The 11,213-nt window shown below is 36.2% G+C and overlaps 1 non-coding gene across 1 annotated transcript; it reads right to left on the bottom strand.

The window, feature by feature from the left end:
- Positions 1-4,822: 4,822 nt before the first annotated feature.
- Positions 4,823-4,986, bottom strand: LOC134843000 (U1 spliceosomal RNA). Its single transcript, XR_010162580.1, has one exon. It is a non-coding gene; the product is annotated as a U1 spliceosomal RNA (small nuclear RNA).
- Positions 4,987-11,213: the final 6,227 nt, after the last annotated feature.

Below are 11,213 nucleotides of genomic sequence, written 5' to 3'. Positions count from 1 at the left end.
CGGGTTTGTTTGTTTGGGGCATAATATCAGAAGTGGGGTCCAGGGGCTCTGATGTTCTAAATTTAAGCTTTCCTCAACTAGGCCTAACACATACTAAAAATCGAACCCAGTACTACCCCAAATTGCCGAGTTATGATGAGGCCATTTACACTTCCGGGGAACGTTATCACTTTCCCTCCCCCATAGGTCCGAGGGGTCCCGTTTTTGTATACCCTGAAGGGTATACTGGTTCTGGGAGGTTATAAGGATAGTTTCCTTAGTTCCCATTTGAGGGGGTGGGGTTAGCCGATTTTGTTGTTTTTCTATTTTCCGGCATAGGAGTGACGAATTTTTGGAAACTTGAACTATTTTGAGCTCGAACCTTTGTTCGCTGTACTGCTTAAATTAATGACTAGTCAATCTTACGCTCAGGTTACTGTTAGCCTTACCAAGCTGCATGCATGTCCCAAGGTAATACATTCTACGTTTGGTTCTTATTTTGCCGAAAGTGTTTTAGGATCACCGATGCTACAGTACTGATAACGTGAGCTGATAAAATTATGTGACTGAGTTTTGGTTCAATTCAACGCTAAATTATTGATAATTTTCTCTTTTCATCATTTTATAAACGAACATTTTGCGAGCACGTTAAAAACACAAACGCTGATAAACTTGTGTGATTTGTCGCCTGCTTTTGGTTTTCGTCTAATTAATTCCTTGCAACGCTATTGATCTGTTGCAAGAAGCAAACTGCTTCCGGCACTGTTTAGCCCCCATAGTCCATCTGTCTAATTTTTTCATGCAGCTTTTGGTGTATTACTCATGCACATTTGAGGTTGGTCGTCCTCACAAACTTTGCAGCTAGTAAGAACCATACGAACCAAATTGTAAAAAACATTGGCTAAAGTTATTCACTTAAGACATGTGTAAGTTTTTTTATATTTACAAATTAATGTCATGACATGCTTAATCGCCGTTTGCTTGCAAGTGAATTACGCTAACCCTTTTTCTAAGACTTAAAATTTAGCCGTTGATGTAAATCGTTCTGTTCAACTAGTTCTTGCTAGTTACACATTTCTAAAGATGTGCAAACTAGCATATGCAGAAAAAATAAAAGTAAACAAGAGCAGCATGAAACAATGATAGCCGGTTACTGAGCAAGTAGCACAGAATGTTCCGACCACAGTCTTAAAAAAAATTGGTTTCGTTTTTTTCTGCATGTTGTGATAAAAAAATCTGAACGAAAAAAAGAATCAAGGCATATTTGAGAGTCATAGTAAAATAAGTCAATTGGAAAACAGTTTTTGAAGAAGAATCACTAAGTAGAAAAAAAAAATTTAAAAATTTGGAGAAAAAAATTTCATTTTTTTTTCAAATTTTTTTTTTAATTTTCAAGTTTTTGATTCCCAAATTGCACTAAAAACTCCAGAAATTACCTTTATTTGAGTTTAAAATTTTTCACGGCTGAAGTTAGGATTAAATAAGCTATTGTAAGCATATTCGGTACCTCATTAGCACGAAATTTGACCAAAAAGTAAAAAAAATTCCAAACCAATTTTTCTTGACACTGTGAAAAAAAAAATTCTTAATGTCGTTCGAATCGCAATTGAAAGGGCTTTAAAATGATATATCACTGAACGTAGTCTGATGATTGTTTGTGGTACCTGACTTTGCGTGGAAAACAAAAAAAAATAAAACGCAACCGAATACAATGCTCGGAACAAAAATGGACATACAGATTATCAGAGCCTCGCAGTGTTAGGAGAGGTCTGGTTATATTCACAAATTAATGTTACCTTTGAATTAGCTAAAACAAATAATAATTATTAATTGCGGTTTCTGCTCATTGCAGAGGATCTATGAAAAGATCTATCTAAGCAGTTTTTTTTAACTCCAGACATTCCAGAATGAGTTGTTTTGTTGAGCATTTCTTTTTTTAACTCTTGAACTTTCACGTGATACTACTATTGCAGCCGAAATTGGTCGGGCTGTGGTAGACCTGAAGCTAGAGCGAAGTGAGATCTCGTCTTGAAACACTATCATTGCAATGGCAGGGGATCGATTACACGATCTGACAGTCTCGAAGTGAACGGTTTACCACTATGCTGAATGTCTAGAAATTTGTCTTGATGGTGTAGGACTGGACAAGATATGAAGTGCTTAAGAGTCTAATAAATCATGCACTAATTAGTGTAAAAAAACAAACAAAATTGAGTTTTTAAATAAAATTTGACGTGAGGTCTTAGGTTAAATGACAGGAATTAGAAAAAAAATGACGAAGAATTATGGCAGAGAAAAATGGAGAGGCAAATTGCACATGAAAAAAGACAACATGGCAATTTTATTTTCAGTCCAAAATAGAAAAATAAAAAACCTTGAATAACGAAAATTAAATACAGTTAGTTTTGAATACAAGCTATCGAGATCTTCATGGTTACAAAATCTGAACAAACTTTTGTTGTATGGAACTCTTTTTTGTGGATTTTTGCCAAAGCCGCTCTGCATAAACCCTTTTCATTTGCAAATCTCTTTGAGTTTGCCTGAAAAATTGGATCATTTTAATGAAAACTTAGCATTCAGGACTAAATAATTGAATCATTTTTAGTATTTTATTTACAGTTTTCTAGTATTTTTGAGTGTTTTATACAGCATACTTGCTGAAAAAGTTTGAGGGCAGAAAATTGGTGGCATAACCCAATGTAAAAGTAGAATAGTCGATACTATCTACGGAAGGACAACGCCATTCGCTCTCAGCTACCGAACATCGCCACAACACTTTCACATTTCTGCCCTCAAAGTTAAGCGGATAAGCACAAATAGTGTTTTCGTACAACCAATCTAATTGCTCATTTATGAGCGCTTTTTCGGTCTGATTAGCTGCGGGTAGAAACCCGGCCATGATTGCGGCTGAAACTATAAGATCCGGACTTCCGTCAATCCGTTCAACAGAGTAACCAGAGACTCCTGGACCCGCCCCTGCTCCAAATACTCTTCCTGCAACTGGAACTCCCCAAACAGTTCCATCATGAGGAATTGCAAATGACCAAAATAGTTTGTCAGACTGGAACCAAGCTGGAAGCATTTGAGTTGAGTAAAAAGAGTTTGACTGGAAATGTTTCGACAAAAAATAGCAAAATTGAGGAATGAAACTTGACATGAATTTATTTGGATTGTCTGTTAGAAGATCGTACTGATAATAAAACTTATGCACCGGATAGTGTCCATCTCCAATGGGTTCAGGCCCGTTCGCTTCCATGTAAGTTTCAAAATACTGAACGGCTTTCGAATCTACGCTGCCGGATGTCAGATAAGCTAAGTATGCTACTAGATAATACTCGTTGTAGGGTCGAATGTCTCCCGACATCATGCCAGTGTTCGGATCGACGACCGGATAAATTGTCGGATTTGAGGCAGATTTAATTGCCGCAGACCAATCGATACTGTTCTTCAGACTGTTTGCAAGTTGTAAAACTTCACCTCCGAAATAGTTGCCGGCAAAAAGAGCCCCGAGAACCAATTCGGCCGAATCGATAGTAGAAAACTCCGAAGTCGCTTGCCACTTTCGGTTGGTGAAATGAACCAAAAACCCAGTATGCGAATCTTTTGGCCAGCAGTTTGTGATATTCTTCAACGTCTGTATGGCCTCTGATTCGGCCTGCGAGTAACTATTATAGCCATACTCAGCCATTATGGACTTAATGACTAGGCCCATACCTGTACCAGCACTGGAGTAGAAATTATTTCCGGCACCGCAAGGTTTTGAGCTGTGGAACTGGACGTGGTCGCAGTATACTCCTGTGATAGGATCTCGGTACATTTCCCAGAGAGTCAAAGAGTCGTTAAAAATTGACTGTCGTGTATTTTGTCCGAGACTTAACGCAAAAAAGAGCCCAAGCAGAATTATGGATTTCATTTTCAGATGATAAAAATAGAGATAGATACGGAAACTAAAAAATGGAAAGATTTATATGACCATAAGAGCTGTTTGTTCTACTTATGACCCCGAGAATATGTTGATATATACTGATAGCTCGATAGAATTGGGAGTTGAACTCAAGAAAATCAAAACATCCTTTCTCAAACATTTACTTTGACAATCTATTAAAAGTTCTCATGTTCCATTCTTTTGTTTACACATTGAGGCTGCTTTCTTTTGGGCGGGGCTTAATTTGAACTTTTCCGTAGCCTGCGCAATTTTGAATCAATAAATAGCAGAAGATTATATGAAAAGAAAAATTTAGAACACCATTTTGAAAAGGTCTAAAAACAGTTTTAAAAGGTTGTACATACAACAATAGGAGCACATGAGGATCTTTGTTATTTGACCCCTTTTGCAAAAAAGGGCTTTTTCGTTACAAGGTACAAAAAGGGTTAAAAAGGAGAAAAATCCGTTAAAAGAGGGGGGACTAGTTGACAAGATCCGCATGTTGATGTACTCGCAGCACAGAAAGTTCATTTCAAAGTATTTTTTTCAAGAAAATTTTGCTAAGAAACCCGCCATAAATTTTTTTCTCTGCACTTATTTGTAATCTATTCTGCCTAAAAGAATAAAAGAAACAAGCAGTAAAACAGACAAAGATTTTAAAATTCACCCCTTTTCGCACAAAATCCCTCGAAAAACTCAATAACCCATTTTTTTCCCATTTCAGCAAAATTACCGAACTGAAATCTTGGCTGGTTCGATTGAAATTGGGAGTATGTCAATAGAGAATAGAGTCATAGTGTCTTAACCATTAAATATTCAAACATTGCAACCTTACATATACCTAGAAAGTCTTAGGCTGCAATTTCCACAGATTTCCAATTAACAACCGGAAAGGTTCATCAAAAAGGTTCAGCATTCTCAGGGAGAGCGCGAACGCAGTCCCCACACTAATAAATTGTGCGTCCGAGTTTCTCACTTGGAGAAATCGCAGGGGTCAACCTCCGCGCAGTGCAATGCAGAGGCCTCGCCCTGGACCACCACCTCTCTGCTTGATCAGAGGACGGTCGGCGCCAGGTAAGTATGACTAAACGTCGATGAAAGCTACTACCATAGTAAATTGCACAACTTCTTAGAGAAGGTAAGATAGCTTTTCGATCCCTTAATCAGACGAATCGTAAAAGCTCCAATTACTTCGCCCGAACTGCGTTTGAGAAAAAATGAACATATCGTAACATCCCCTACAAAATACTTGACTAGCAACTATGTTTGTTGAGCTTCAGATTTAGTGCAAGTCAAAAATCAACCGAGAAACTATATTAATACCATATTTGGACATATTACCAAATGTGGTCATGTTTAGAACTCTCAATGGTTGCATGAGACTGAGAGCCAATCAGATTCGAGAATATCAAATAACGAGCAATGGTATGCTGGGTCGAAGCCATTGACAATACCAGAACGATAAGCACAGATAACGAGAGCTACATGAGGACCATGTTCTATACGAGGACCATTCCAATACTAAAACCATGTGCATGCAAGACGAGTTCATTTTGAACATAAGTTGGGAAGTTTTCAGCAGCGGTTTTTTAAAAGTAATTTGAGACGAGTTATTGCAATTCTCTATGATTCCTTAAAAAAAAGAAAAATGCCGGAACCTTAAACGAACAAGATTTCATATGATCTGAAAACAGCCCAAAACTACCAAATCTATCGGAAACTGAACACGCTTGGTATGTTATGGAGTACAGTTACGGCGATAACCATTATCACTGGGCAGGGCTTTATAGTCGCGGACAAAGCCTGGAAATATCCCATTTTTGTGCAAAATTTGACCAGATAACGCTTTATTTGTTAATTTGAAGCGCAAATTAAGGCTCATTTCATTCAAAATATAGGATTGCCAGATTGCGTTATTACATAAGCAGGGTACCAGACATCAGGCCGACGGGACTTTGCAGCCGATTTGTAAGTTTGGGGACTTCAACCCGAATACTTTCAAAAACAGTCGTGAAAAATGATTTGTTTGAAAACTGCTTGCTCAGGGATTCGACACCCTGCCCATCCAAAGGGTTCCCATTTGGAACTATTTTGAAATATCCATTTTTGGCTGTCAGACTCCTAAATTTTTCTAAAAGCGACTATACTAATTTTTTCGGAGTGCCGAAAAAACGTGATTTTTAGTCAAAAATTTTCAAAAAGTGCCTAAAAGCGCTTTTTCGGCCTGTTTTTTCAAAATTTGACCAAAACAAGGTCTTTTTAGTAGTTTCGAAGAGCTTGGAAAATCAATTTAGTCGACCTAAAAAAAGGTCGACAAAATTTTCTAAAATTTTTTGAAAATCCGCCCCTCGAGAAAAACCTAGATCCGCCCCTGCCTGCGTGGAAGGGAGAGTACATATTCCCATAATAAACAATCTACACCCCCGGGGTAATTTTTAGTCACCCCCAATCACACGTTTTTACCAGTTAGGTGGGGGGAGGGAGGTTCAGTAGAAGTGAGCGGTAGGAAGGGGGATTAACGTGCGGGATATCTCCTGCACTCTCATCCTCCCCCCACACACATTCCACCTGGGGTTAAAATGGGAGGATCACAGTAATTGAAAACTCATCGCTACACTATCGCTGATTCATCGATAATTCATCTCTACTTCCTTGCTAAATTATCGCTATTCCATTGTTAAATTTCAGATTTTCCAGTTCTGAACAATTCTGAATCAGTGCTAAATCAGCACTGAAACTTGCTATTTGGGAAAAAATTTAGCATTAGTCCATTAATAGAGATAGCTGTTTTTTCTATTTTCCATCGCTAGTTTTCAATGGCAACTCAACCGTTCAAGTAATTCAAAATCCATCTGATGTAACATACGGATGCTATTCCGAATTGGCGCATTGTAATTAATAAAGTCTAGCATTTTGCTGTAAGCTCGAAAACCTGTTGGTGTAGCAAACGGATGCTATTCCGAAGTGCTGCTTAAAAAACGCCCTAGTTTTGAAAAATTATGATTGACAATTGAAAAATTAGCGTTCTGAGGTTCTTGTAGAGTGTGAACTTCGGCGTGAAGATCCATTCGAGTTGAATTATTGTCGGCTTGTTGTCCTAGGCCCACAAAAGCGTCAGTTTGATTACACGCCCCCATGCCAAAATAAAAGTGACGCCTTATGATTATAACTTTAACCTTGTGCTTATCATGATGTGTCTGAAACAAAGCGTGAAAAATATTATCACCAAATGGAATGAAAATCATATATGAACAAGACTGCTCGTATCAGGGCGAAGCTCTGAATGTTCCGACTGCTTTTGAGGTTTATGGAGCAGTAATAACAAAACAATTAAATGAAATAGAACAAAATTTGATTTTTTTTATGGAAGTCTCCCCACACGCCATATAAAATACAAAAGGATAAATTTCGCTCCTTGTAACAAATCAATTATGGCAAATAAGCTTCTTTCAACCAATTTGGAACAATTTCTAAGACGGATTAACTCTCCGCTTACGCGTTAATAGCGCGAAATATATCGCGCGTTAATTGTCCCAAATTGGCCCAAATGGCAATCTTTAAACCCCCGTAACTCTACAAAAAATGATCATAGGTGAAACAATTTTTCAAATTTGATCTCAGTACAACAATACCTTTCAAATGATATAAAAAATGGTCAAAAATGGCTAGTTAAAAAGTCGAAATTTGCTGAAAAAAAAACTCACCCCGAGCACAAATACATATCGAAAGCGGAACAAGAAGATTGCTCGTTTATCAGGGCAAAACCCTGAATGTTCCATTCCCACTGTCCCTTAATTTATATCGAATAGTTTTTGAGAAATGAAATTTATACGACCGATCCGATTAGCTAACTTCAATTCAATTTGGAACGATTTTGATGTAGGGAATAAGTTGCCACGCATACAAAAATTCGCGTTACGCTCTCAGCAATATGAATAAATTCTTAAAAGCGCGCATAATTTAGTCCAGAACATGGCCAATTTTATAATTTTCAAACCCCAAAAACTTTACAAAAAAAAGTCGGATGTAAAATGTTTTTTTTTAGTTTGAACTCAAGAAGTCAATAGCTTCAATAGGTTACAAAACATTTTTGTTGAAAACTATATTTTCAATTGGCGAAAAATGCCTGAATAAAAAAATCACACCGAGCATAAACAAGCCGTTTTCTTCGACAGCGGGAACAATAATCTGACTTTCAAAGCAAGATTGACCAAATATGTGTGCTCGGGTTTTTTTTTGGTTCAGACAAACAGACTTTTTAAATAGTAACTTTTGATCGGCTTTTTTCATCTCTGAAAATTAATACTGTCCTTATCTCAAAACATTTTTCGTTAAAATTTGGGGGATAAAATACTGCTAATTTGGCCAAATTGGGACAATTAACGCACAATACAATTAAGCGGAGGTTTAATCCGACTTAGAAATAGTTGCAAATTAAATTGCTTTTTGGTCAACTTAAAACTGCTATATACGAAATATTTTGTTGCTTTCATGATCATACTTGGAGACAATTTTATTATGATTCGAGTGATTTTTTGTATTGAGTATGATTGTAAAGTATCTGTTACTGACCAATGATTTTCCACTAACTTCTTAATCATTGCAAACGCTGTATGGGCTGTTTACAATCAGAAAACTTTTAGAAAATACCGAATAGCGTTAATCTCCATAAGGTTGATCTATTTATTGGGATCTTTTGATGCTTGGGAAACAAAGGTAGGACTAAGATTAGTATTGGATTAAGCGGTTGCACAAAACCGTTTAGCCAAAAAATTAGAAAGCAAGACGGACCGACAGTGTACTCAATCTGAAATTACTATACTGCCAGATAAAAACACAAAATGCCGATATCTAGTTGAAACTAATTTTTGCTACCTCAAAAAAAAAACAAATCATAATTTAAACTTTTTTAGAAAATAAATTTAAAAGAACACGAAAATTTTGATAACAATTCACGCACCTGATTGATTATATTCAATTGGCCTTCTTTTGTGTGAAGTTTGCCGTCAAACAAAGAGTAGTTGCAAATTTTGTTCCCTTTTAGAAAAAACTTACGACTTGGTGGTTGTTTGGCTTCAAAGTGTTTTTTTTTTCAAAAATTTTTATTGCTGTGATAAATTTAGTAAATAAGTTCAGAGCCAAAAGATGACCTTTACGAACGATGAAAGCGACCCTGAAACTTTACCAAGTGATGTGCCAATTCTCGGAATGATATAGAAGTCATGATGTGCACAATTAAGCGGAGGTTTAGTCCGACTTAGAAATAGTTGCAAATTAAATTGCTTTTTGGTCAACTTAAAACTGCTATATACGAAATTTTTTGTTGCTTTCATGATCATACTTGGAGACAATTTTATTATGATTCGAATGATTTTTTGTATTGAGTTTGATTGTAAAGTTTCTGTTACTGACCAATGATTTTCCACTAACTTCTTAATCATTGTAAACGCTGTATGGGCTGTTTACAATCAGACAACTTTTAGAAAATACCGAATAGAGTTGATCTGCACAGGGTTGATCTATTTGTTAGGATCTTTTGAGGCCTAGGAAATAAAAGTAAAACTAACATTAGTATTGGATTAAGAGGTTGCACGAAACCATTTAGCCAAAAAATTAGATAGCGAGACGGACCGACAGTGTACTCAATCTGAATTTACTCTACTGCCCGATAAAAACACAAAAGGCCGATATCTAGTTGAAACTAATTTTTGCTACCTCAAAAAAAAACAAATCATAATTTAAACTTTTTTTAGAAAATAAATTTAAAAAAACACGAAAATTTTGATAACAATTCACGCACCTGATTGGTTATATTCAATTGGCCTTCTTTTGCGTGAAGTTTGCCGTCAAACAAAGAGTAGTTGCAAATTTTGTTCCCTTTTAGAAAAAACTTACGACTTGGTGGTTGTTTGGTTTCAACGTGTTTTTTTTTTTCAAAATTTTTTATTGCTGTGATAAATTTAGTAAATAAGTTCAGAGCCAAAAGATGACCTTTACGAACGATGAAAGCGACCCTGAAACTTTACCAAGTGATGTGCCAATTCTCGGAATGATATAGAAGTCATGATGTGCACAATTAAGCGGAGGTTTAGTCCGACTTAGAAATAGTTGCAAATTAAATTGCTTTTTGGTCAACTTAAAACTGCTATATACGAAATTTTTTGTTGCTTTCATGATCATACTTGGAGACAATTTTATTATGATTCGAATGATTTTTTGTATTGAGTTTGATTGTAAAGTTTCTGTTACTGACCAATGATTTTCCACTAACTTCTTAATCATTGTAAACGCTGTATGGGCTGTTTACAATCAGACAACTTTTAGAAAATACCGAATAGAGTTGATCTGCACAGGGTTGATCTATTTGTTAGGATCTTTTGAGGCCTAGGAAATAAAAGTAAAACTAACATTAGTATTGGATTAAGAGGTTGCACGAAACCATTTAGCCAAAAAATTAGATAGCGAGACGGACCGACAGTGTACTCAATCTGAATTTACTCTACTGCCCGATAAAAACACAAAAGGCCGATATCTAGTTGAAACTAATTTTTGCTACCTCAAAAAAAAACAAATCATAATTTAAACTTTTTTTAGAAAATAAATTTTGATAACAATTCACGCACCTGATTGGTTATATTCAATTGGCCTTCTTTTGCGTGAAGTTTGCCGTCAAACAAAGAGTAGTTGCAAATTTCGTTCCCTTTTAGAAAAAACTTGCGATTTTGTGGTTGTTTGGTTTCAACGTGTTTTTTTTTCAAAAACTTTTATTGCTGTGATAAATTTAGTGAATAAGTTCAGAGCCAAAAGATGACCTTTACGAACGATGAAAGCGACCCTGAAACTTTACCAAGTGATGTGCCAATTCTCGGAATGATATAGAAGTCATGATGTGCTAATTTTCCTTTACTAAATGGTGTGCCATTTCTCTGACCGAACCCTTACTACAACCGTATTACTCCCAAAACCTTAGGAGAACCTTAAAAAATCGGGAGTCAATGCAAACAACTTCGAGAGTCAATCAACGTTATGAACTTTACTGGAACTTACTAGATGCTGGAATAAAAAAAAGAGATATTCCCAACTCTCATAAGTTTTCTCAAAAATTTATCCGATGAATTGTGAAAAAATCCTTCTCACGCAAAAGGAAAACTTAATAAAAAGCCGACAAACTCAAAACTGAAGCTCCATTGAAGATATAAATAGATCTCGAGCTGAGTTTCTACAACCTGTGAAAATCGATAGCAAGATAAGTTTTAGCTGAAGGATAGAAAGAAAGTAGTTGAAAAAGTTTAACGTAATGAAGGTTTGC

The sequence above is a fragment of the Symsagittifera roscoffensis genome, chromosome 3 (assembly GCF_963678635.1).
Source record: "Symsagittifera roscoffensis chromosome 3, txSymRosc1.1, whole genome shotgun sequence".
Taxonomy (NCBI): Eukaryota; Metazoa; Xenacoelomorpha; order Acoela; family Convolutidae; genus Symsagittifera; species Symsagittifera roscoffensis.
This window is presented reverse-complemented; position numbering and strand designations above follow the sequence as displayed.